The 25,898-nt window shown below is 42.3% G+C and overlaps 1 protein-coding gene across 5 annotated transcripts in view; it reads right to left on the reverse strand.

The window, feature by feature from the left end:
* The window catches only part of KLHL25 (kelch like family member 25), a 147,475-nt gene that overhangs the window by 79,193 nt on the left and 42,384 nt on the right, over nt 1–25,898 (reverse strand). For 3 of the 5 annotated variants that reach the window (XM_025181727.2, XM_075897041.1, XM_075897040.1), the window contains exon 1: nt 20,041–20,208. The exons of the other annotated variants lie outside the window; for them this stretch is intronic. The gene's annotated coding sequence lies outside the window, so the exon portion shown is untranslated. Of the gene's footprint in view, nt 1–20,040; nt 20,209–25,898 lie in introns of those variants that run through there. 5 annotated transcript variants of the gene reach the window in all.

Here is a 25,898-nt window from a genome sequence, read left to right on the forward strand (position 1 = left end):
TTGAATGACTCTGAGGAGTAGTTGTTTCAAAATAACAGCAGCTGAGCAACCACACTAACCCTATTTCGAAATAGCAGTTTCAAAATAGGCGACAAAGAGTCCTGTGGCACCTTATAGACTAACAGATGTAGACTACAGACTACATCTATTGGTCTATAAGGTGCCACAGGACTCCTTGTCGCTTTTGCAGATCCAGACTAACACGGCTACCCCTCTGATACTTCAAAATAGGCGTTATTCCTTGTAGAATGAGGGGCTATTATTTTGAAATAAAAAGTGCTATATAACAAAACAATTTCAAAATAACAGGCTTGCTGTGTGGATGCTCACCTTGTTATTTCAAAGTAATAGGAGTTATTTTGAAATAACTCTGTAGTGTAAACATGCCTCTACAAGCTGCAAACCTGAAGCAAATTCTTTCTAGCAGCCACACATAACACCTCAAATATACTCACCGAGCAATTTACCTCTGCAATAAACACCGTTACCAACTCTATCCACTCATGGGGTATGTCTACACTAGCCCCCTAGTTCGAACTAGGGAGGCTAATGAGGGCAACTGAAATTGCTAATGAAGCACGGGATTTAAATATCCCGCGCTTGATTAGCATATTCCCGGCCGGTCGCCATTTTGGAAACTGACTAGCCCGAAGTAACTGCCCGCGTCTACATGCGGCAGAGAAGCGGGATTCCAAGATAAACCCCTTACTTTGAATTAACTGTTAAACCTCATTCCACGAGGAGTAACAGTTAATTCTAACTAAGGGGTTTATCTTGGAATCCCGCTTCTCTGCCGTGTGTAGACGCGGTCAGTTACTTTGGGCTAGTCAGTTTCCAAAATGGCGACTGGCCAGGAATATGCTAATCAAGCGTGGGATATTTAAATCCCGTGCTTCATTAGCAATTTCGGTTGCCCTTATTAGCCTCCCTAGTCCGAACTAGGGGGCTAGTGTAGACGTACCCATGTATATTAGCGACACCATCACAGGACCTAACCACATAAGCTCACACAACTGCACACTGTGATATTGCCATCAAGTGCCAGCAATGCCCCTCTTCCATGTATTTTGGCCAAACTGGACAGTCTTTGTGACAAAGGATTAATGGACACAAAACAGATATTAGAAATGGTAATACACAGAGTCCTGTAGGGGAACATTTTAACCTGCCTGGGCACTCATTTATGGACTTAAAAGTAGCCGTTCTTCTACAAAGGAATTTCACAAGCCAACTACAGAGAGAGAGAGTGCAGAATTTACCTTCATATGCAAATTTGACACTGTCTTCCTTGGCTGAACAAAGACTTGAACTGGTTAACATATAAAACCATCTTTCCTTATATTCAACATCCTATTGACATCAAAAGGTAAGTATGGGACACTTACAGCCCACTCAATTAGCCTCATTAGCACCGGGATTATAATGACAGGGTTTTTTTCTTTCTTTCTTTCCCTTCTTATTCTGAGAGTCCCCCTTTTTTTTCTCCACTCAAAATCGTCTCATCTGAAGAAGCAGATTTTGCCCATGAAAGCTCATGATACTATATATGTATACTTGTTAGTCACTTAAGGCTATGTCTACACTGACAGGTTTTTTCAAAATAAGTTATTTTGAAATAATAACTCCTGAAGTAACTATTTCAAAATAGCGCATCTACGCTACAGGGAAGCCTCGAAATTAGTCTGAGGCAGACTCCCCTAATGTGGATGTGCTATCTCAATTTAGAGCTCCAGGAAGCACTGGGGAGTAATTACTTTGAATTACTCTGGGGAGTAGTTATTTTGAATTAACAGCAGCTGAACATCCACACTAACCCTATTTTGCAAGAACAATTTCAAAATAGGTATTATTCCTTATAGAATGATGGGTTATTATTTTGAAATAACAAGCCCATTACTACAAAATAATTTCAAAATAACAGGCTTGCTGTGTGGACATTCACCTTGTTATTTCAAAATAACAGGAGTTATTTTGTGTCTAGACTAACAGTTCTTCCAGAAAAAGATACGCAAATTGCAAACTGCTTCTTTATTCAGAAGAGGTTTTTCCGACATTTGGCCCATCTACACTGGGCCAAATGTCGGAAAAAACCCCTTTTTCGGAACATCCCTTCTCCCTTGTAAAACAAGGTTTACAGAGATGCTAAAAAATCCACGGCTGCTCTTCCAAAATTTTTTTTGGAAGAGCAGATGTGTTCCTTGGACGTGGCAGAGATTTTCCGGAATACCTCCAGTATCCTGGAAAAACTCTGCAGTCTAGATGTACCCTCTGTAGGTAGTGTAGACATGCCCTAAGGTACCACAGGACTACTCACCGTTTTTAAAGTTACAGACTAACAGGGCTACCCCTCTGAGATGCTTAGTAGTAGCTTTCAAACCTTGTTAAGTCCTCATGAGAAGTTGCTGGTGACAATAGGTTGATTAATAAGAATATTGGTCCTGATGTTAAAACATACATGTTGTGAAGTCTGCATGTGGCTTAACAAAAGAGGAATCCCATGTTATTTTGTTTCTCTGTCTCCCCAGCTACAATAGTTCATGGATTAGATTTGCTGGGCATAGTCCTAACGTGTCTCTTTGTGCATGTGCATACCCAGAATTTATATATGCACACCTGAAGTAACTGATTCACCTGGGGGGGTCTGTAAATCTGGTGGTTAGTACCCAAATGCTAATCAGTGATTTCATAGATGGGGTCAGTGTGTGTTTGCATGGGTGTGAGAGCACATTTTACTGCACCAAGATTAAGAAGGCACCCTGAGAATTAGACCTTGCAATGAAACATTAAAGTGACGGCATCAAGAATAAAATAATAAATTAAACAAAATCCTTTCTTAGAGTAATAGAACTAAAATAATTTTAAAACTCTGATTTATTTATCACCATGTTCCTTTATGCTATTCATTTCACTTAGCTTGGACCGTGAAATAGACTAGTCTGTGCCAGTTTCTGTTTCTAGTCAAATTTATTTTCTGCTCTTCATGCCCCATGACAAAAATTTTGTATTTGAGCTTCGATCACTGCAGGTGAATATTTAAATGCTGTGGAGAATGAGGAAATTGCGTATATGTACTTATTTTTAAAGTATATTTCATAGCATTTCTATTCAAGTTATTATAGGCTTTGTGCAACTTTAAATTTTAATTATTTTTTAAAAAATGTATCATATTAAACTACTAGACTGTGTCTTTTGAAAACAAAAACTTGGAATTTTTCTTGCTTTTTTGATGGAGGATATGTTCTGAAACACTCAGTGAAGAATTCTCCCTTGACAAACAATAAATAATAGTTCATATTAATAGAAAACCCTCCAAAGCTTTGCATTGCCTGTATGTTTATTAAATCTTAAATGAAATGTGAGCCTTATAGCATGTTTTATGGCCTATTTTAACACTAACTACTGTTTTACTTTAACTAAATGCTTTTGTTGTACTGCATATATTTCAAAACCTAATAAAAAAGAAGTCATAAAAAGGAACTGCACTATACAGTCTAGGTTCCTTTGTTCCCATCTGTTGTAAGGTTTCATATCTGGAGAGAAGCTGAATTCACCATAATTTAGAAACATACTAGTGCTTTAGAACAAAAACTAAACCAAGCCAAAGAAATTTTTTTGAACAAGCTTGTGTTTGGTCGCCAGTATGAGGAGCAGAGCTGCTTTCTTTCATTTTGTACTTTAAGACCAAAATTCTCCTCTTTCAGTTTCCAAACAGCAATTCTCTTTTTTGAATACTAGATTTTCTCTGTGCATGGAGCAGCTACAGGAATTGTGCGTAGCACACATACATATTTGTCAAAGATGTGTTATTGTCCCCTTTAACTGCTAATCCTCCATGAAGGATAACAGCTTACTAATGCTGCTGGCTACTAGAGTTCTTCCTTTATTTTAATTGGTACAGGCTTTTGTTTTTGTGCCTGTGGTCCCAGGTTCAAGTTTGTGTTATAATGAGCATTCAAACTATGCTTGGATGATTTGCTGTAGATGTAAGCAGGATCTGAAGGAATGTGTCTCTTAGAGTTAGCTGGAAGTGGAGAGAGATCCTGGGTGTGTCTATGTAAATACAATTTGCTCCGGCTTTGTTTAGATTTGTTAGATACTCAGCAGATGGAGTGGTATTTTGCTCATTGTAATCAAATTAATTTGTGACCCAACACCAGCTATATTTATATTAAAGGCAGGGATAGCTACTACATGATTACCAATGTTTGTAATTTTGTGGGAATAAAGAAAAATAGGACCGTGCTAACTCGTTCCTAATGGAAGGGCTCACCGTTAGCAGAAATAATCTTGCTAATGCAGGGCCTTGACTTTCAGAGCCCCATGAAGTGTAAGGGAAGATTATTCTGGTTAGGAGTCTCTATATGAAGTCCCTGCCTGGATTGGTTTGACTGGTTTTACCCCCCATTGTTCAAAGAATGGAGCTAAATAAGCATCATTAGGTGCCTCTTTTAATAATGTTAATTGTATTGAAGTTGTTTTACTTCTACCCTGCTTGCTAAGAGTTGAAATCAATGGGAACTGAAATCATTTGAGACTGACAGGCAAAAATCACAGCCAAGAAGTGGATGACAGCAGATGAATTGTAAGACAGCAGGGTCGTGGCAGAAAGATGTGATGAGCGGCCAGCAGAGCGGTGGAGGCACAATGAGTGGCCAGTAGGGCAATGGCAGTGAGACATATTGACTAGCCAGCTGGGCTGTGCAGAGAGCACTGAGAAGGCAGATGGTGAGTGACCAGCGGAGTGAGAAAGATGCCTCTTTACTCCCCCCCCCATGCAGGATAGGAGGTGAACTCTGTGGCTGCACCTCTTAACTCTGGGGATACGTCTAGACTGCGAGGATCTATCGGAAAAAGATACGCAAAATGCAGAGCGCATTTTGTGTATCTTTTTCCTATACTTTTGTCGAAAGAGGCTTTTCTGAAATTTGGCCCATTTGGACTGGGCCAAATTTTGGAAAAAAAAACCCCTCCTTTGAAAGCCCCCTTCTCTCTTGTGCAACGAGGAATGCAGGGGCTTTTGAAAGAGCGCGTTTGCTCTTCCACAGAAAAAAGCGGAAGAGCAAACATGTTCCCTGGACGCAGCATAGTTTTATCCCGAACCCCCGTCCCCCACACACAGTCTAACTATACTCTGGGTCTGATCTGACCAAGCTCAGCAACTGTGAATGGGGTGCAGAGAAGGGTTGGGCACGAAAAGGGACATTTAGGTTGTTGACAAAAGAACCTGAGAGGAAAAGGACACTTCCCAATCTACTTGGGGTGAAATGTTTACTCATGGTTTTTGTTTATATATTTTCTCAAATTAATGCCAACTTACTTCTCTCTCTTTTATTGAATGTTTCTTTTCTATGCTCAGACTCTGTGCTTGCGGGTGGGGAAGCATTGCCTCTCAGAGGCACCCAAGGGTGGTGTGTGAATTTTTCAGGTTATTGGGTTGGGTCTTGAGCCAGTTCTGTGTTGGATGGATGGAGAGGAACCCCTAGATATTGAACCTGGCCCTGGCTGCTGCTGGCTCCACCTGGAAGAAAGGTTACATACAGAAAAAGAAGAATATTTTTGCTGGGATATATTTAACTGACTTATAAAGGATCTTAGCAATATTTTTTGCACAGTTTATTCTCCAGATCTAATGAGAATCTATGGTTGTGCCTCTTAAAAGTATATAAGCACATCCAGAACTTACCTAGTTATATAGGCACTTATCTAGCTCCACTTACCTGAGTACTTCTTGCTCTTTAATGATTTTTCCACCTATGGACTAGGTAGTGTTATTACCCGATTGAACAGAGAGGCTAAGTAACTTTACCTGACGTTACACAGGGAGACACACCAGAACGTGATCCTACCACTCTCAAAGCCTCAGTGGAAGCTTTAATGCACATGACTAGACCATCAACGGTCTTCCCTCAGAAAGCTGACCTGACGTTCTGGTGGGGAGTTGTAGGTGCTATTTTTTTTAATATGGATTATATCGTTTCTGCTCCTTCATCATATTCACCAAGACCCTCTCAAACCGTAAATCTTACAATGCTAATTGATAGAATACAGCCTATTACTACAGGTGTTTTATATACCCTCCTCTGTACAAATTGTACTTTAGCATCTCTCAATGCTTTGTAGGGCTGAGTAATTAACAGGGGGAGAGAAAAATTAAGAAGCAGAGACAAGGAAGGAAGGATGGGCATGTCTACACTAGAGAGTTATTTCAAAATAAGTTATTTCAAACTAATAGCTCCCAAAATAACAAATTCAAAATAGTGCTATTCCTTTTCACAAGCTGGAGTTATTATTTCAAAATAATAAGCCCTTTATTTTGAATTAATGGACTTAGTAGAGTGGACACTCACCTTGTTATTTTGAAATAATAGGAGTTATTTCAGAATAACTCCTGACTGTAGAAAAGCCTGATGTGTCCTCCACTGGTATTTGAAAAGAGTACAAAGTCAATGTGATGGGGAGACACAAGGAGATCGTTCTAGATGGTAGGAGTTGCAGAGGAGAAGGCTCTTGCTCCCACACAGTGACTGGATTTTTCTGGACTGGATTCTATTTGTAAATAGTTCTCCGTGAAAGAGATGTTATTTCCCTTTGAGCCCAGTCACCATTTTGCATAATAATTTCTTGTAACTGGTTATTTATCCCCAAATACAGTGCCCTCTTCATCTTTAGGCTTGGGGTGCTTGCAAGGGATACAGAAGTACAGCCCCACTTGAATCATTTTGCCCACAAATAACAGAGCATAGTACGAGTAGCAAATTGTTTGTCTGAACTATGGGCTAGAAGCATGTGCTAGCATGCTGGGCAATAGATGAATTTGCATGGTTGGAGAAGGAATCTTGTGGAGTCATCACAAGCTGTGAGTTACACAAAAGCTTTCTGCAAACAAACATCCCATGGAAACTTCACTGTCAGAAATTCATCAGCTAATCTTAACAGGGGGAAACAAATGGAGTTGTTCAGAGAGCAAACCATCTGGCTATGTCAAGCATACAGAACAGAGGTCCTCAGGTGAAAAATCTCCCTTAAATGTGAAACAGCTATAGCTAGAAGTGCATAGTGGTTAGAGCAGACTGCCTTTGCCAGCCCAGCAATTGAGGATGAGGATTTTTCCAACCTGGGGGTTTTGTTACCATGACCAGGTCTACACTAGGGGGCAAAGTCAAACTAAGATATGCAACTCCAGTGATTTGAATAGCATAGGTGGAATTAACTTAAGTAAGTATGGTGTGTGGGGGGGAGGGGAGGAGAAGGGGCAGGTCAACAGGAGGAACTCTCCCATTGACTTCCTTTACTTCTTGTGACCTAGTGGAGTACTGGAGTTAATGGGAGCATGATCAGTGATTGATTTAGCGCGTCCTTACTAGACCCGCTAAATCAGCTCCCAGGTGATTGATCTTCAGAGCATCAATCTCCCAGCAAGTGCAGACAAGCCCTGTGGGTACCACACTAGCTCTTGACAGCAGAATTTCAGGTTTGGCAGTGTTGTGATTTAATAGCTATTTTCCCAGCTAGGCAAATGGCATCATGGCATGAACACCATTAATCTGTGCATTGGAGTGGGCAGAAAAGTGGAGTATCCAATAGCTGCTGAGCTATTTCAACCCCACTGTAAGGAAGTACAGGTCCATTGGCTTCAACAAAGTGGTGTCCAATGCTGAATTTGATCCATTATTTGTGGTAGATTGGAAGGAAGCTGGAAAATGTGAAAGGCCTGCTCTTCTTGCATTTAGTGGCAAAGCTTCCTTTGATTTCAGTAGAGGCAGGATCAGGCTCTTAGGGTTGTGAATGAAAACATGTTCAGGCAGCCTAGAGTAGTTCTAAAGATAAGCTCCCAAGCAGTAGTCCTTGGAGAATCCACTCTTAGCATAGCAAGGTTATAGCTTGCACCAGCATTTGGCATGGCAATATGACAGCCAACAATGTTCCAGGCAGCTCTCTCCAGTATTAATACATGTTTGTCCTCTTGATCTTTGCTTAATGAAAAAGAGACCTTAATGTATGCAGAGCAGCAGCTGGTGAGTAATGTAGTTCTGTGCAGGGTGGTGTGCTTTGGCATGGGGAAAACCCAAGGGGCCGGCACTGCAAAAGCATAACAAGCTGTTGAATTGCAGTGAATTAATAGATCTGAATCTGTCTGCTGACTTATTCATCAGAAAAGCTTGTATCATGATTGCTTCAACATTGAAGATTTCCCCATAGGTCTCTCTCAGAAAAGATTTGTCTGGGATTTGGATTCACCCCATCTACACCTTATGGGTGGGTGGGACAAAGAGGCAGATCAGTATCATCAACAAATAGAGAGGAGAGCAGCCAAGAGGATAAAGATCTGAAAATCTGGCTACTTATTTGTACTGTTTCACGTGGCCTTCTCTCCTATTTCATCAGCAATCCTGGAAATCTCATGGGAATAGACCAGCGCTTCAGGCCTCCCGCTTCTGGGCCCACCTTGAGGCAGACCTGAGCTTTTAGTATAATGATGATAAGTTATTGGGACTTTTCTGAACCCCTCCAAAAGGGTCTGTGTTTGGAACGATAGGCACATGGAATGCACATCACAGGCAGGCAGAGAAGCAATGTTTGGGATTCAGCCCACCACTCTTTTTTTGCAGTGCCTCCTCCCCCAAGCTCCTCTCACACCAGTATATGCCCCCAAAGATGGACTCTGCTGCCCAGTTAACCAACATGCAGTGTAGTCTTCCTTCATCTCCTGCCTTTGTGAGTTTCCTTCCATAAGGTAGCCAGTTCAGTCCAGCAATGTACTGATTACTGTCCTGCCTTGACCTTTGTTCCTCTTGGACCACAAGGTGTGGATCGCAAACATTCTACATTAATCTGTCTTTGATCCATGGCATTGCCCATCACTGCAAACAAGCCTGCGGGAGTTGGGAAAATGCCACCATGTGACCATCAGGCTAAACAAGTCTTAGCTGATAAAATGAATCCACCCAGATCTTACAAGTGGTACTAGTGACGCAAAATCAAAATGGGCTGTGATCAAAACAACCCAGAGTTGCAGGGAATGGGACGTTCAGGAGGTTGGGATTTTGATTTGGTTCAAAGGCAATGCCCCAGCCTATGCTGCTTTCCTCATTTCCTCGTAGCTGCAAATAGTGAACCAGAGCAAATAGGAGCTGCGAGGCTCCATGGCCGCGGTGCTGGTGAGTAAACAAATTGGCGTGGGCCAGTTAACAGGTTTCTCAAAGTGGGTTCGTGGACCACTTTGAGAAACATTGGAGTGGTTATAGGGCAAATTGTCCACAATACAAACACCACCACTAGTTAGTTAAGCCAGCACTTCTTGCAGACCTCACAGTCCTTTTCTGGCTCATGGACTTTGTGTGTGAGTGTGTGCGTGTGTGCGTGAACTTTGGAACAAAAATAGGGGTTTTAACTACGCACACACACAGACATAAGTCCAACTCATGCAGAAAAGTTCAGAACTGGGTGCAAGTTTTCCCAGTGTGTGGGGATACTGAGATGTGGAGGCTTTGGTTTGACTTTTTATGGGAATGGAACTAGCTCTGAAGTTCAAGAATGGTTCAAATATTCCCAGCATTTAAGGGTGTGTGTGGCCCTACTGAGTACCCTAAAGTGAGAGTGAGACAAACAGTGATCCAGGCTATTGAAGAAGAGTGGAAAACTCCACAGCATAAAGGACACGGAAGGGTGCACCATGTCTGGAACTAAATACTGTGAGTAAAGAAGGAAGAGGGAACAGGATCTAGCCTGTTATTCCAAGTAATGGGAAAGCTGGCTCCCCATGGGAGTGGAAGGGTGATTTGCACCGCATTGGAGGTCAGGGAAAGCTGGTGCTTGGAGTTTCTCACTCCAAGTCAGTAATCTGAGACTAAATAACCTACAGAATCATTTGTACCATGGGTTTTCAGTGTGAAGTGACGGGATTTTAAGGATATTGAACTCAGCCCCTAGTGCAATTACTAGGCAGCTGGCGGAAAATAAGTCTTGGCAGATATAGTGTAAGGGTTCAGTGCTCTGTGAAGCTTGTTTCTGCTGAGGAGGTATCAGGCAAACACCATGGAAGAAATTACAGCTCCTCCATTGCTCCTGATCACCTGAAATAATCAGAAATGTTCGAAGTGGCTGCTTCAATTATTTTTTAAGTGTAAAAAATCAAAACAGCTTCTCTCTTTCTCTCTCATATTATGCACATGCACATATATATAACTGACAAACATTAATTTTGGGGTGCATTTGGTGACTTTTTGCACATGAAAGGGAGATATCGATGGCGTTTGGAACCACCCGCTGCTCTATACAACTCTGATAATGTGCAAACCCTCTACACACCTCCTGTTATTCCAGTGCTGAACCAAATGGCTCTGCCATTTGACTTCAAACATGGCCTTCAAGCACTCCTTGCTATTCCACACCAGTCCCTACACACTGTTGTGCCAATGCCAGTGTAACTTTCACCTTCAGAACCCCCCTTTTTTTCTAGCTTCATACTCCCAATGCACCAGGCTGTCATCACCCTCTGCTAGTTGAATCCTCTGTCTCGTGCAGAAATAGATATAAACTGAGCTGTGCTCAATCATGTAATATGACAAAATAACATCTGAGTTGCCTGATTTGAGTCCAGGACTTCTGAGGGGAGAAGGTAATGAAAGTTTCTGCCCTCCTTCCATGGTCCATGAAGTATCTTTTGCTTAAATTGTTTATTTCTGGAGTCTGGGGACAGAAGACTGTAAAGATCCCACATGGATGGAGCCCTTTCTATTGACTTGTGCTCTGCTCTACAACGGATATACTTGCTGTGCAGTCTGCTAGTATGAATTATCCCTTGCTTGAAACTTGTACCAAGTGAGGCAATAGCTTGACTGGTAGCTGGGTAGCATTCTCCAGTTTTTATTAACAGGAACCAAGAAGATGGATAGTTGTTCCTGGGTCCTTCACTGTCAGGGACAGCAATGCTAGATGAGGTTATAATGAGTTCTATAGACAAGACTTCCAGTCTAAATGGGTAATTGCATCACCTAGAATTAAAGCACTTTATATCCCTGTGTAGTTGGCTACTCCTAGGAAGCATAGTAGATGTTCAGTGGCCATGCCTTGTAGGAAGTGCATTAAAGCCCAGTCAATTCAGGTTCAGTGTTGGCATAAAACTTGAGGAGGAAAAATACCCCTCTTCTTATTCCCCCAGAGAATGGAGAAAATAACAGAGGAGATTTGTTACAGACACAATACACTGCACCACGCACTCCCAGTGACTAATGATTAAGAAGGGGCATAAAGCTCTCTAGAAGTGACCCACTTCCATGCTATGTAAAACTGATTTAGCTGCTGTTAGAATGCACTTTAAGATACTGCACACTTCAAGGAAAAAATTGAGTGAAATTAATGCTGGGGAAAGGTACTAGCTTATAGAGACCAGTTGGGAGTAGAATTAAAAGGGAAAAGAGAAGAAAGGTGCCCTATTGACAGCACTGGAAATCGTTGCCTCATGTTAACCTGTACTGAGTATAAGGTGGGCAGTGACAGGGCAATCCCCCCGCTCTCCCCACTGGATCATCAGTATGTTTCATTTTGGACAGATGTTTAGAGTTCTAAGGTGTTTAGAGTTTTGAGTTGATGCTAATTAGACCAGCCTGCTCTGGTTGCTAAGATGAATAAGCAGGACATATCTACACCTCTTCATAGGGTCTTAATATTTGAAGTTCACTCAAATGACAACACGGGACTTTTTCCAAACCTAAATACTAATTCATATCCATTTTTCTGGCTTTTTTCTACCCCCAGAATTACAAACTTTCAGCAGCACTGTGTCTGGAAGTTTTATTTCTGATGTATCACGTCCCAGTGATAATCTGAGATGGAGGTCAGCCCAAGCATTTCAACGAGACAATTTGGATCTACAAATCTGAACCACCGTGAATTACGGATGTGAATCCTTCTCCATAGTTTTGGTTCCTTGTAAGATCTGAACTGATAAGGGACATATTTTCCAGTTCAAGTTTCTCTCTCTTTAACTCCCCTCTCCACCCTCCTCTTCATAGATTACAGGACCAAAAGGGACCACTGTAATAATCTAGTCTGACCTCCTATGTAACACGGGCCATAGAACTTCCCCAAAATAATTCCTAGAACAGATCTTTTAGAAAAACTTCCACCCATGATTTTAAAATTACCAGTGATGGAGAATCCACCACAATCATTGGCAATTTGTTCTAGTGGTTCATTACTGTCACTGTTAAACATTTATGCCTTAGTTCCAGTCTGAATTGGGCTAGCTTCAATTTCCAGCCATTAGATCATGTTATACTTTTCTCTGCAGATTGAAGTGCCCATTATTAAGTACTCGTTCCCCATTATGTTCTTACTCTTATTAATTATATCACTAATTCATATTGATGGAAATGTTTAAATTCTATGAAAAAGAAAGGTTTAGGAGCTCAGGCCCAGATCTTTGAAGATCTTTGGGCTCCTAACTTCCACTGAAATCTATAGAGTTAGGAACATAAATACCTTTGAGGCTCTGGGCCCAAGTGACTCTTCAAGGAACTGGAGGATAAATAGGGTTAAAGAAGTCAGAAGGACCTGACTGAGGCAGAAATGTAATTTAACACTAAAATTTAGTTATCAGCTGGATTTTTTTAAACTTCTGCCTTTTATCTTTTCTTTGAAAACTGTAATGTAAACATAGGGACTCAGGAGTGAAAGCTTAGATACATCCATCTGACATAAGAAATATCTCAGTTAATCTGCAAATGTCTCTTGAGCATTAACTCAGTCTGCTCTTTTTAAAAGGCAGTAAAACATTATGTGTCCAGGTCACACCTCGCTTACCCTTTGGTATGAGTTTGGGCACCTTGCTTACATCTTATATGCTCATCTGGGTTACAGCAGACCTATGGTCTGGTTCTAGGTGTGGGGAACAGCCCTCTGCCTGGGACACTTAGGGTGCTTCTGTACAGCAGCGTTATTTCAGAATAACGGCCACTATACAGAAATAAAAATACAAGCATCTACACAGCAATTCTGTTATTTCAAAATAAATTTGAAATAACAGATGGCTTATTCTGACTTCTGTAAACCTCATTCCATGAGGAATAATGCCTATTCCGATATAGCTGTTTCAGAATAGCAGTAGTGTGGATGCTCCACTGCTGCTATTTTGAAATAGCTCCTCCCCAGGGCCATTCAAAGTAATTACTCTTTAGTGCCTTCTGGGGCTCTAAATCGAGGTAGCACATCTACATTAGGGAATCCTGCCTCAGACTAATTTTGAGGCTTTCCTGTAGTGTAGAAGTGCTATTTTGAAATAAACTATTTCGGAATATTTCTTCTGGAATAGCTTATTTTGAAATAAGTGTGCAGTCTAGGCGTACCCTTAGTAAGTCCACTTCCCTCTGACGGCATTATAAAGCAAACAAAAGGGAAATCCTTTCATGGTCCTGAAGAAACTCAGCCCTCTTCCTTGGAAAGGGAGATGGAAGATGTCTGACCCAAGGAAGTCTTGGCATTGACTCTTCTGTGTGGCTGAAGGCCAGGGCTTAGGCCTGAGAGTTTCAATAATAACAAAACAGACTGGTTTTTCTTGTTCCTTAGAGGGCTTGAGTGGGTGGCATTATCAGTCAGGCCATAAGTCAGTGAGAGCCAGACAGCCCCACGCTGGGAGCTTTGGGCCCTTGTCCACATGGGCAATCGTTTCCATTTAGCCCCCTGCAGCTTTGTCCCTGCCAATGGTACTCACATGCATAAAGTTCATATAGCTGTAGGTACCACTGACTTCAAAAGGGATTGTTAGAGTTAAATTCCTGTGTGGTAGGAAATCGGAAATTTTCTGAACTTTTCAGTTCATTAAAATAATGTTGATAGTTCAAGTCTTCATTCTGGTTTGGTATGTAACTATGTTAAATTATTGAAATTCATCAGTAGTTTAAAATTCTACTTCTGCAGAAAGTGATCTAGGGGTCATAGTGGACCACTAGCTAAATATGAGTCAACTATGTGACACTGCTGCAAAAAAAAGCAAACGTGATTCTGGGATGCATAACAGTGTTGTGAGCAAGACACAAGAAGTCATTCTTCCATGCTACTCTTCATTGATTAGTTCTCAGTTGGAGTATTGTGTGCTGTTCTGGGCTCCACATTTCAAGAAATATGTGGAAAAATTACAGAGGGTCCAGAGAAGAGCAACAAGAATGATTAAAGGTCTAGAGAACATGAGCTGTGAGGGAAGACTGAAAGAATTGGACTTGTTTAGTTTGGAAAGGAGAAGACAGAGAGTGGTTTTCAGGTATCTAAAAGGGTGTCACAAAGAGGAGGGAGAAAAATTGTTCTCCTTTGCCTCTGATGTTAGGACAAGAAGCAAGGGAGGTTTAGGTTGGACATTATGGCTATGTCTACAGTATAAAGCTTTTTCAGAAAAAGGTACGTTAATTACGCTCCTCAATTTGTGTACTTTTTTCTGATTTTTTTTCAGAAGAGTCTTTTCCGAAATTTGGCCCGTATACCCTGGGCCAAATTTTGGAAAAGAAAACCCTCTTTCAGAAATGCCCTTCATCCTCATGGGAGGAGGAAGACAGGGCTTCCGAAATAGCACATCTGCTCTTCTGCAAAAAAAGTGGAAGAGCATATGTGTTCCCTAGACGCAGCGGAGATTTTCCAGGATACCGTATCCCAGAAAAATCCTGTAGTCTAGACATAGCCTAGGAAAAACTTCCTAACTGTCAGGGTGGTTAAACACTGGAATAAATTGCCTGGGTAGGTTATGGAATCTCCATCTCTGGAGATATTTAAGAGCAGATTAGATAGACATCTATCAGGGATGGTCTAGACAGTGCTTGGTCCTGCCAAGAGGGCAGGGGACTGGAATCAATGACCTTTCAAGGTCCTTTCAAGTTCTAGTATTCTATGATTCTATGATTCTTGACTGGCTTTATCTAGAACAGTGTTTCTTAAACTTTTTAAGACCGAGGAACACCAAACAACATTTTTTTTATGAGGAACACCAAGGATTTTTTGTTGAGAGAAAAAAAAAAAGGGAGCGGGGGAGGGGAATTATTGAGGGGAAAAAAAGTCATCTGCTCCTTTAAGGGCAGCCATTTTGAACTCTTTTGTTCTCCGCAGCACACCTCTGACTGCCTCTTGGCACACCAGTGTGCTGCGGAACACAGTTTAAGAAACACTGATCTAGAGCAAAATATTTCTGGAAGGTCATATACTGGCACCGGTTGGGGGAGAAGAGAATTAACTCACAGTAAATGAAATTCAGTAGTACTTTATGCACACATAGCATTCCTTTATGAGGACTCAAGTAATGGCATTGTACTACATAAAGAATTGGAGACATTCCTTATTAACTGTTGCAGGCTAAATCAACTGGTCCTCTGGGCTTAAAGCACAAGGCTCGATTTTCCCAATTATCCTTTTGCTTTGGGTCAAGTCACTGAAAATATTATTCAAGTGCATAAATCTAGCTAGCTAACTCTTTTTGATTATTTACAAACTATTTGATTTGTTAATCTGCTGTGGCTCCATAGATGACTGCATTGTTAGAAAATAACATTCTTGTTTGTTCTAAATGATGTATCTTTCACTTTCATCAAATGCTCTCTTCATTATCGGAACAGAAGAGGATCTCTAGGACCATATTCTGTGTACAGTTCCTTTGTTCTGTAATTGTCAAGTCCTCTCTTTTGCTACACTCCAGTTAAAGGTCTATTTGCAACTTGAGTAGATGGACCTGTGCTAGCTTTAATCTAGCTAGCACATTTAAAAATAGCAGTGAAGATGCAGCAGCAAGTGTGTCAGCATTAACTATATGAACCCATCAGGGACTCTGGGTACATACTCATATTATTAGCCTGCACTGCAACCTATCCTGCCATTTCTTCCTTGTTATTTTTAGACATGCTAATGTAAGTGCTAACAGGTGGATTCAAACCTGGACTATCTAGAGCTTAGTGCAGGAACCTCTCCAGCTTGAGCTATAAAGCCAGCTGGCTCTTTGCTTATGCTGTAGAGCTCACTCATTCTTATCTCTCACTGTAAGTGGTCTGAGTGCCACTACATGGGACATGGAACCACACCCAGTAGGCGTGTGGGTTACACTAGTTGAATTAAAGATAGCAAGGATATGCCACACCACACAGCAATCACACTTCTTAATGCAGTGTAGACATATCCTTAGAGTCCACACCTGGTGTCATTATAGTCAAAGGGAAAACACCCTGTGACTGCAACAGGAATGGATTTGGGCCTTTAATCCTATCCTTTCCATAGAGACACTTCAGACTGGGACTGAGATAAGTGGTTTTGGTTTGGTTTTCCTCATCTTTCTAGGTTGACCAAAGGGTTAAGAACTAATTCTGCAAAGCCAACTGATGCTGACGGGGAACGAGCAAAGCAAATAAAAATGTTCCTTTCTCATTTTTTGCAGCATGGAGCACAGCACATCAGGGCAAGGGGATAGAGAGGTGTGCTGAAGCTGTGAGCACTGTCGAGTGGAACAGCGCGAATTCTTCATTACTCCCCCCCCAACTCGGCTGCTCTTTCCCGGCTTACCCTTTCCCTTTCTCTTTGAATCTAATTTATTGCTCTACTAAAGTATGTCCTGCTGTTCAATAGGGAGAGAAACCTGGCATTCTGTGTATTAATGGCTCAACAAATGTTCTGGAAGACTGGGGCATAGCAGACACAACATGGAAGTCCTCCGTTTTGAGAAGAAAACCATCAGAATAACATCAGCTTGGCTTTGCTCCGAGCAGCCTCTCGATGTCAGTGGGTAATGAGTTACTTTAGTTCTGAAACTGAATAATGTGCAAAGAGCAGACGGGTAATAGAATATTAGCTGGCATCCTGGGGCATGCAGCACTAATATATTTATAGTTATATCATCTCTTGCTGGAAGGGTCTAAATCTGCAAGACCGTAGAAGGACCCGACTCTAACGCGCTCATGGAGGAGGAGGAGTTTGTGCCCAAGATGCCTTCATCATGCCTTGTTTCTAAAGCTGTGGGATCTGATCTTGCTCACATTTTGACACAACTGTTAGGGTATGTCTAGACTACCGTGTAGATGAGTTTACTAGACATAGGAAAATGAAGCAGCGATTTAAATAATCGCTGCTTCATTTACATGAAAATGGCCACCGCGCTGTGCCGATCAGCTGTTTGGCGGCACAGCGTGGCAGTCGGGACGCGCCACGGTCGACAAGGGAAGCCTTTGTCGACCGCTCCAGTATGCCTTGTGAAATGAGGTTTACCAGAGCGGTTGACAAGGGCTTCCCTTGTTGACCGTGGTGCGTCCAGACTGCCCTGCTGTGCAGCTAGACAGCTGATTGGCACAGTGTGGTGGCCATTTTGATGTAAATGAAGCGGCGATTATTTAAATCACCGCTTCATTTTCCTATGTCTAGTAAACTCATTTACATGACTCCGTTGATGGAGCCATGTAGTCTAGACATACCCTTAAAGACAGTGACAACAATATACCTACAAGCTCTGCTTGCTGAGTGCAAACAAAATCATGAGAAAAGTTGGATTTCCATTAGCTTAGATGTTGGTCCCATTCTATATGCTCCCACTGTTTCATGGATTCCTTGTGACTGCTATATCCCAATGGACTGTCCCCTTGTGACTACTATGGATGGAGTGGCCACCAGGACACCTGGAACTCTTTCTTCCCTGTCCAGTTTTTTCAAAAAAAAGGTCAGTTTTTCTGAAAGAAACCACAGTCTAGACGCACTCCTAGAGCTCTGAAAGTTGAGCCTCTACTTAGCAAGCTTCTTTCTGCTGACTGTGAGCGTTCTCCTTTGGAACAAGCACAGTTCTACTTCTCTGTATTCCCACAAAATTACAAAAATCGGTAACCATATTTTAGCTACCTGTCGGGGGTCACCCCTCATGCTCAGTGTTGCTGCCCTCATCTGGGGCATCATCCAGCCCTCTTGGGCCTCGGCCTGAAGCATGATGCCCCTTTTTAGGGGAAATATGGCCCACTGGCCTATTCTCAATGTCCACTGCCCCTGCAGTAGGGGAAATACGGCCTCACGGCCTAGTCCTCAACACGCAGGCCTGGAGGCCTAGTCCCAAAGTTCACTGCCCCTGCAGTAGGGGAAATACGGCCTCACAGCCTAGTCCTCAATACGCAGGCCCAGAGTCCCAAAGGGTATGTCTACATTACCACCCTAGTTCAAACTAGGGTGGTTAATGTAGGCAACTGGAGTTGCAAATGAAGCCCGGGATTTGAATTTCCTGGGCTTCATTTGCATATTGCCAGGCGCCGCCATTTTTAAATGTCCGCTAGTTCGGACTCCATGCCCGCGGCTACACGCGGCATGAACTAGGTAGTTCGGATTAGGCTTCCTCGTTCCAAAGTTCCAAAGTTCTTTATCCCAGCCCCCCACTCGCTGGGGCCTCGGGCAGCAGGGGTAGGGGGTCCCAGGCCCTCCCTCTCCACTGGGCCCCGACCCAGGGCCCTATTAGTGGCGGGTGGCTCCCACCACTGGGTTGGCGGGGGTTCCTCCCCGCAACGCACCGAGCCCTCAGGGGCCTTTCCAGCTCCCTGCCCTGGGTCGCTTCCTACCCCCTGCCCCTGGCCCGTCGCGGTCCCACCTATTGATGTTGGTCGGGTGGCTGTCCTGGCACTTCCCCAGTCAACGTCGGGGTTGGCAGTGTCCGGTCCGGTGCCTGGGTCACGGGGGGTCGGTAGGCGGCTCTGACCTTGGGGGCAAGCCCGGCTTGGGCCTGGCAGCAGCATGTTCAGCAGTCCTGGCGACTCCCTCTCTGGTAGTTGAGCGCTAGCTCCAGCTCGGGCCGCCCCGTCTGAACAGGCCAGCAGCCTTTTATACCTCTGCTCCCCTCGGAGCATGCCCAGTAGGGCTGTGTGGGTGGGGCTCTCTCTGCCCCCGGCACCAGGTGGTTTCCCTGGGCTTGAGTGCGGGGCGGGGCCGCCCCGTCACACTACCGCTGGATTTAATGCAAACGTAGTCGGTGTTGGGTCACAAATTAAATTGATTACAATGAGCAAAATACCACTCCATTTGCTGAATATCTAACACATCTAAGCAAAGCAGGAATAAACCTTATTTATGTAGACCTACACAGGATTTCTCTCTCATTCCAACTAGTATTCCTTCAGATCCTACTTACATCTAAAGTACCTATGAAACTTCCATCTCTAGATGATCAGTTCAAAAGTAATTTCAGGTTGGTAATGAGCAAAAGTTATTACATTCGGATGGCCCTCTGCTGAGAGAATTAAGGGTTTTCTGTTGAGTTAGTTGTGGGTTCCTGCTCATATCATAAAAAGCATCATCACCACTGATATTAAGTGCCCCCCTTCAGGCAATCTCAGCCGAGGGACTAAGGTGCGCATGAGCTCAACTGCCCTCTCAGTCCTCCAAGAGGTCCTTTTCAAGTCAGAAGCACATTAGCAGAAAGAAGGGTTTATGGGAAGCCTGCACTAATACAACATATTTTCTGTGAATAAACAGCGAAAGAGTTCAACTTCCAGGACTGACAATCTAGCACCAAATTCATTCAAAAATATTCAAATAATCAAGCCTTCTTGACTATGGAGTGGGAACATGGTCAAAGGACACTAGCCCTTATTGCAATATTTATGGATGATGCATATAATTTCTCTTCAAGTTAGGTTTTGTGAAACTGCTTTTTAATATATACAAAACTTAAATTGTGGGTTTAAACCACTTGACAATTTAAATGTAAATGTCTTTAAAACTGTGCTGTATGAAAGATTTGGAAAATGGGTATCTCTAAAATCTGTGATACAGTTATTATATTGCAAATGAATAACTAGTGGAAGTGTTCTTTTTACAAGTGGAGTCAATTTAGTTATGGAAGAAGGGCTCTATATAAAGTCTATGAGCCAAGAGAAGCTTAGCTTGCTAAATCTCTTTCTATGTATTATTGTATATCCCATCATTAATCCTCAAAGTTGATTTCCATGTGCATGTCAAATTCCTGATGAAATCAGTGAGAACTTGCAACAAACAAGCAATTCAGGATTGGGCAGTTAGTCTGCAGAATGTTTTAAGCATGGAATACTTGCCTACCATTCTTAAGACTTTTGTATCTCTCTTGGCTCCTGGAAGTCATTAGCTCTATCTCTGTTACTGAATCCAGTTGATATGTTTTCATCTTTCTCCCAAGGTGGCGTTAGTTATTAGAAAGATTATCCCAATTATTGTAAGTAGGACTTGCATCTTGATTCAGCTGCCTCCAAATTGCTTTGGGAGTTGTGCAAAATTGTGACATCATGACACTGTATTGTGATGCGGTAACATTGTGCATTATGACATCAAGAAATGCTGGCATCACAATATGATTTTTTTTGCTGTGTGAGAAAACATGAAGATGTTTCATGGCGATGATACATGAAGCAATGATTGCAAAAGGCTGCAGCCTGAATAACATTAAAGACGTCTATTCACGAATCTCTAGGTGGTAGACTAATTGGGTGTTTATTTAAAATTCATAGGTGAAATTCTCTGGCCTATGTTTTATAGAAAGTCTGACTAGATAATCCAGTAGTTCCTGTTGACCTTAAAATCTATGTATATATGAAAAAAAAAAAAAAACCAAAACCCAGCACAGCTAACACTGAGAGCATGTCTAAACTACATCCCTCTTTTGAAAGAAGGATGTAAATTAGGCAAATTGAAAGTGCAAATGAAGCAGGAATTTAAATATTCAGTGCTTCATTTGCATAATCGTGTTGAAAAAGGGTATTTTGAAAGTGAAACCACTGTTCTTTTGAAAAAAAATCCCTATTTTGAAAGGAAGTACAGGATCTTTCAAAAAAGGGTTTTTTCCCCCGAAAGAACTGCATCTAGACAGTGGTTTCACTTTCAAAATACCGTTTTTTGGAAGAATGCTGTCATGCAATTATGCAAATGAAGTACAGGATATTTAAATCCCCGCTTCATTTGCACTTTTGATCTGCCTAATTTACACCCTGCTTTCAAAAGAGGGATGTTGTTTAGACATAGTGTGAGTGAATAACTTAAAAAACAACAAATAGTCCAGTAGCACCTTAAAGACTAACAAAACATGTAAATGGTATGATGAGCTTTCGTGGGCACAACCCACTTCTTCAGATGACAGTATTACCATCTGAAGAAGTGGGTTGTGCCCATGAAAGCTCATGATACCATCTACATATTTTGTTAAGTCTTCAAGGTGCTATAGAGTATTCGTTGTTTTTTAAGTTTTTTTGTTACAGACTAACTCACCTACCCCACTGAAACTGAGTGAATAGTTCACAATAGAAAAAATATATTTAATTCAGTTCTTTCTCTTGAATGATCTACAAACCAACTGTATTTCATAAATCATTGATTGTGATTGTGATTGTGATTATTCTGTAAATGTTCAGCACAAATATATTTCAGCCTCTGGGTTGCTTGTGAACTGTTTACAGTGGATATTGTTTTGATAATTATAATTTACTGTTTGGGTTGTTTGGATTAGTTATAGTGCTCAGCATTCACATTGTACATATCAGTTCTTTACTGGATGATCCTAACAAAGTTAGATTTTTGAAGTGAATACTCATCACAAGAAATTCAACCCCCACTTGTGGGAATATTCTACAATACTCACTTTATTCCTGCTGGTACATTTGTTTGCCAAGATATTGTGGAAAGCAATAGCAAAGAAGACATCAGCACAATTAAAACAAACCCAGTAGAAAACCTATCCATAGAAAATTTTCTACTTAGCTGCCATCAGAATGAGCCCAATGTGATACAGAAATGCTGTCCATTGATATGCACACTGTGGTATGTTATCCAGTGATAAACTTGTTTCAAATAGGACAATAGACACAAGAATTCAATTTAGGTTGATGAATGGATAGCACAGAATCTATGGAATTTCTGAAGGTCAATCATGGGCTAGAGAGACATGTTACACATAATTTTAAGACACATAACCCTCCTAGCGTTCTCTGTTCTTGCATTCCACACTCATGAGAGAAGGAATCTATGGAATAGAGACAGTAACTGAGAGACATCAATCATTTAACTTGGAACTTTGAGCCTTGGGGCCATGCCGAGTGGAAACTGATCAGCAAGACCTGGCTTTATCTGTACTTGGAACATTTAATGCATTAAGTCAGTCCTTTATGAGTTTAACCCTCCAATCCAGAACAACAGTTGAACAAGGATTGAAACCCACCAAGTCTGTGTAGCATTGGTGTCCTGGCAAACATCCACTTCCTTTGTATGTAACGGAGGACCTAATCCAAAGCCCACTGAAGCTGGTGAAAACTCTCCCACGGACTTTAATATGAGTTGAACCAGACTCCAGTGTTCCTTGTAGGATGAGCGCTTGGGCGGATACCCTGGAGAGATTCAAATGCCGCCCATCTGATTAGCAGAGTGCCCTCAGCCAGCAGCATGTGTTTCTACTGGTGGTACACATCCGCACATGCCTCAGTTCACATAACAAAATGTATTCTGCACATGGATGGAAAATTTAGAGGGAACATTACAGACTAAGTTTTGTGGTACCATTTTGGCATTAAGCTTGTCCCTTGTTGTCAGCCCTGAAACTTTCAACTTTTAGAGATGGTCCTTATTTGAGATAAGGAGCCAGGCTTAGTAGCAAGCTGATTCTAATGCTGTGTGTGAAGACTGTTTTTCCTGTTCCTGTTTTAGATTTGTTCTGCAGGGACTGGATTTCAACACGTAGGGTACATCTAGACTACAAGCCTCTTTCAAAAGAGGCTTTTTCGAATCTTTTGAAAAAGCCTCTTTCAAAAGGGAGCATCTAGACAGCAACCAGTATTTTCTAAAAAGAGAGCTGCTTTTTCGAAAGAGAGCACCCAGGCAGTCTGGATGCTCTTTTTTGAAAAAGCACTGTTTGCATTCAATAACACCTTTTTTCGAAAGAGCACTTTCGAAAAAGGTGTTATTCCTCGTAAAATGAGGTTTTCTGCGATCAAAAAAACTGCCGTGTTCTTTTGATTTAATTTCGAAAGAATGTGGCAGCAGCCTAGACCCAGGTGAGGTTTTTTTGAAAAAAGGCCACTTTTTTTTAAAAAACCCTGTAGTCTAGATACACACCTAGAGCTCAGTCTCCAACCACTTTTCACTATCGCTTCTTTCATACCAAAATGTAAAAGCAACAATGTAGATCCTCAGAGGAGAAATCTGTGTGGGTTCTGATCTTATTTTTCCATTTTTCTCACCCATCTAACACCGCGATTCAGGGAGCCTAGGAGCATGAACAGATGCCTGTTTCTGTGCTGCACAGCAAGCTTTTTTAAAAGGTTTGTTTGATTAGAGTCAGACAATGGAGTAATCTGAGTCATAGAGCTGTAGCAAGCCTGTTGTGTGGTGTGTGCTGTTAAACAGCTGCCACATTCCCTTCCAAAACTGGCTGGATATAAGTGGTGTTGATGGAGGTGGCTAAGTGACATTACTTCTGTGTGTGTGTGTATGTGTACATATTCTCTTAGAGCACTTTTAATCTTGCAGTATGAAAGGGTCTATAGAAATGTAAGATATTTCCATCGTTACTTTTATCAGTAGTACAATAATGCTCTCTCACTTACTTCATTATAGTCCCATTGCAACACAGCCATTGCTACTTGGTCCATTTTAAAATAGATTGGAGTTTAGTTTTATCTTTTTCTGGGTTAGAAACCTCTCTGAGAAATCTATCTACTATACTTCAGAGCTGCTGAACAATTGCGTTTTATGAAGCCCAAATAAAAGTTGCTTCATCAACCATTGCAGAGTATAAACAACCATCAGCCATCTTAGGGAATAGGCATCATTTTATTTAATTGCAAATTAAAAAACATAAACCAGCTTAAACACAGAGCTAATGCCACATCAAATCAATACAATAATTGCACTCGGTCAATTTTAAGGCACGCACAGCACTCAGCACCTTGCATACTAAAATAGCTCAGTTATCAGAGCAATAGGCAAGCCTTATTATGTACGGGTGGGTTGTAGAGAATTAGCACATTTTGTATTGTATGACTGACTTTCCCCATTGTCTGGGATAAATTTAATACAGAACTTGTGATAAAAAAGTTGCTAATGGCTTCTTTTATACTGGTGAGTTCTTGGTAAAATGAAAGTTGCTAGAATAAAACAAGAGATTTTCAATTCATACACAACCTCCAGCATCTCCCTTCACTGTCTGAGAATGAGTCATGTTGATTTATTGCTTTATCTGCTGTTGAAGGGTATTTTTTTATACACAGGGGTTACATTTAAAAATAATTTAATGTGATCTTAGTCATGCTGGAGGAAGGTCTTGGAGACTGAAGTCCTCTATCAATTTGTCTGTCTGTCTGTTGATAGCATAGATCCTCAAAGCGTGGGGCATGACCCCATAGGAGGGCATAGAGGAATGTCTGGAGGTGTGTGGGGGTATGTCTACACTACCCTCCTGATTCGAAATAGGAGGGTAATGTAGGCATACCGCAATTGCAAATGAAGCCCGGGATTTGAATTTCTTGGGCTTCATTTGCATAAAGCCGGCCGGCGCCGTTTTTAAATGCCGGCAGTTCGAACCCCGTGCCGCGCGGCTACACGCGGCACGGAGTAGCTAGTTCGGATTAGGCTTCTAATCCGAACTAGCTGTACTCCTCATTCAATGCCTCATTCAAATCCCGGGCTTCATTTGCAATTGCGGTATGCCTACATTACCCTCCTATTTCGAATTAGGAGGGTAGTGTAGACATACCCTGGTGGAGCCTAGGCTAGACTACGTAAAGGTGGGGAGGGAGTGCCACCCAGCCCTTCCCTGCCATCGGCTCTGCTCTGGTTTTGCCCCACCTACATCCCAGGTCCCAGTTCCACACCTGGCCCCGTCCCCAATCTTGGCTCAGCTCTGCAATAGTAGAGCTGCACCTGGTTGAGGGCCCAGCTGCCTCTCTGCTTGCATCTCCGCCCATGGCTCCAGGCCCCAGCCCCAGCCCTAACTGCAACCTTAGCTGTGACCCCTTTCCCCTGTCCATGTCTCCCTGCTACTGGAGTCATGGCCCCACTCCCAGCCATGGCTTTGGGGGGCAGGGGAAAACAGGGTACAGACAGAATGAGTAAGCCATGACCCTCAAAATGTCTCCCCCCATACTGAAGCCACAGCCCCACTCCTGGCTCTGGTTGCAGGGGGAAAGAAGGAAGAAGGGATGGACAGGGTAGGGATGCCACAACCCTCAAAAGTTTGGGGGCTGCTGGAATATGGGGAGAATACATCATAGATAGAAACAGTGTAAGTTGCTCCACCCCATCCCACTATGAATTGAGGGCACCATGGTTTTTCTGGAGGATCAAACGAAATGTTTTCATGAGTTATTCAATATCTAATATTAAAAAAAAACTCATTATGCTTTTTCCCATGCTGCCTCATGCTTGGCTGGTGCTCCTCATAAATATCCACCAAGCTTTGTTCAGATCCAGGCTCAAAAATCTCCTTTTCTGTGATTCCTACAAAAAACATAACAACTAGGCACTGGGGTGTGTCTAAACTACATGGCTCTGTTGATGGAGCCATATAGATGAGGATGATAGGCAGAGGGAAATGAAGCCGCGATTTAAATAATCGCGGCTTCATTTAAATTCAAATGGCTGCCGCGCTCTGCCGACCAGCTGATGATCAGCTGTTTGTCGGCAGATCTGGGCAGTCTGGATGTGCCGCGGTTGACAAGGAAGCCTTTGTCGACCGCGCAGGTATGCCTCGTGAAACCAGGTTTACCTGTGCCGGTCAACAAAGGCTTCCTTGTCGACCGCGGCGCGTCCAGACTGCCCCATCTGCCGACAAACAGCTGATCATCAGCTGGTCAGCAGAGCGCAGCAGCCATTTAAATTTAAATGAAGCCGTGATTATTTAAATCGCGGCTTCATTTCTCTCTGCCTATCAACCTCATCTACATGGTTCCATCGACGGA

The sequence above is a fragment of the Pelodiscus sinensis genome, chromosome 14 (genome assembly GCF_049634645.1).
Source record: "Pelodiscus sinensis isolate JC-2024 chromosome 14, ASM4963464v1, whole genome shotgun sequence".
NCBI classification, from domain to species: Eukaryota; Metazoa; Chordata; order Testudines; family Trionychidae; genus Pelodiscus; species Pelodiscus sinensis.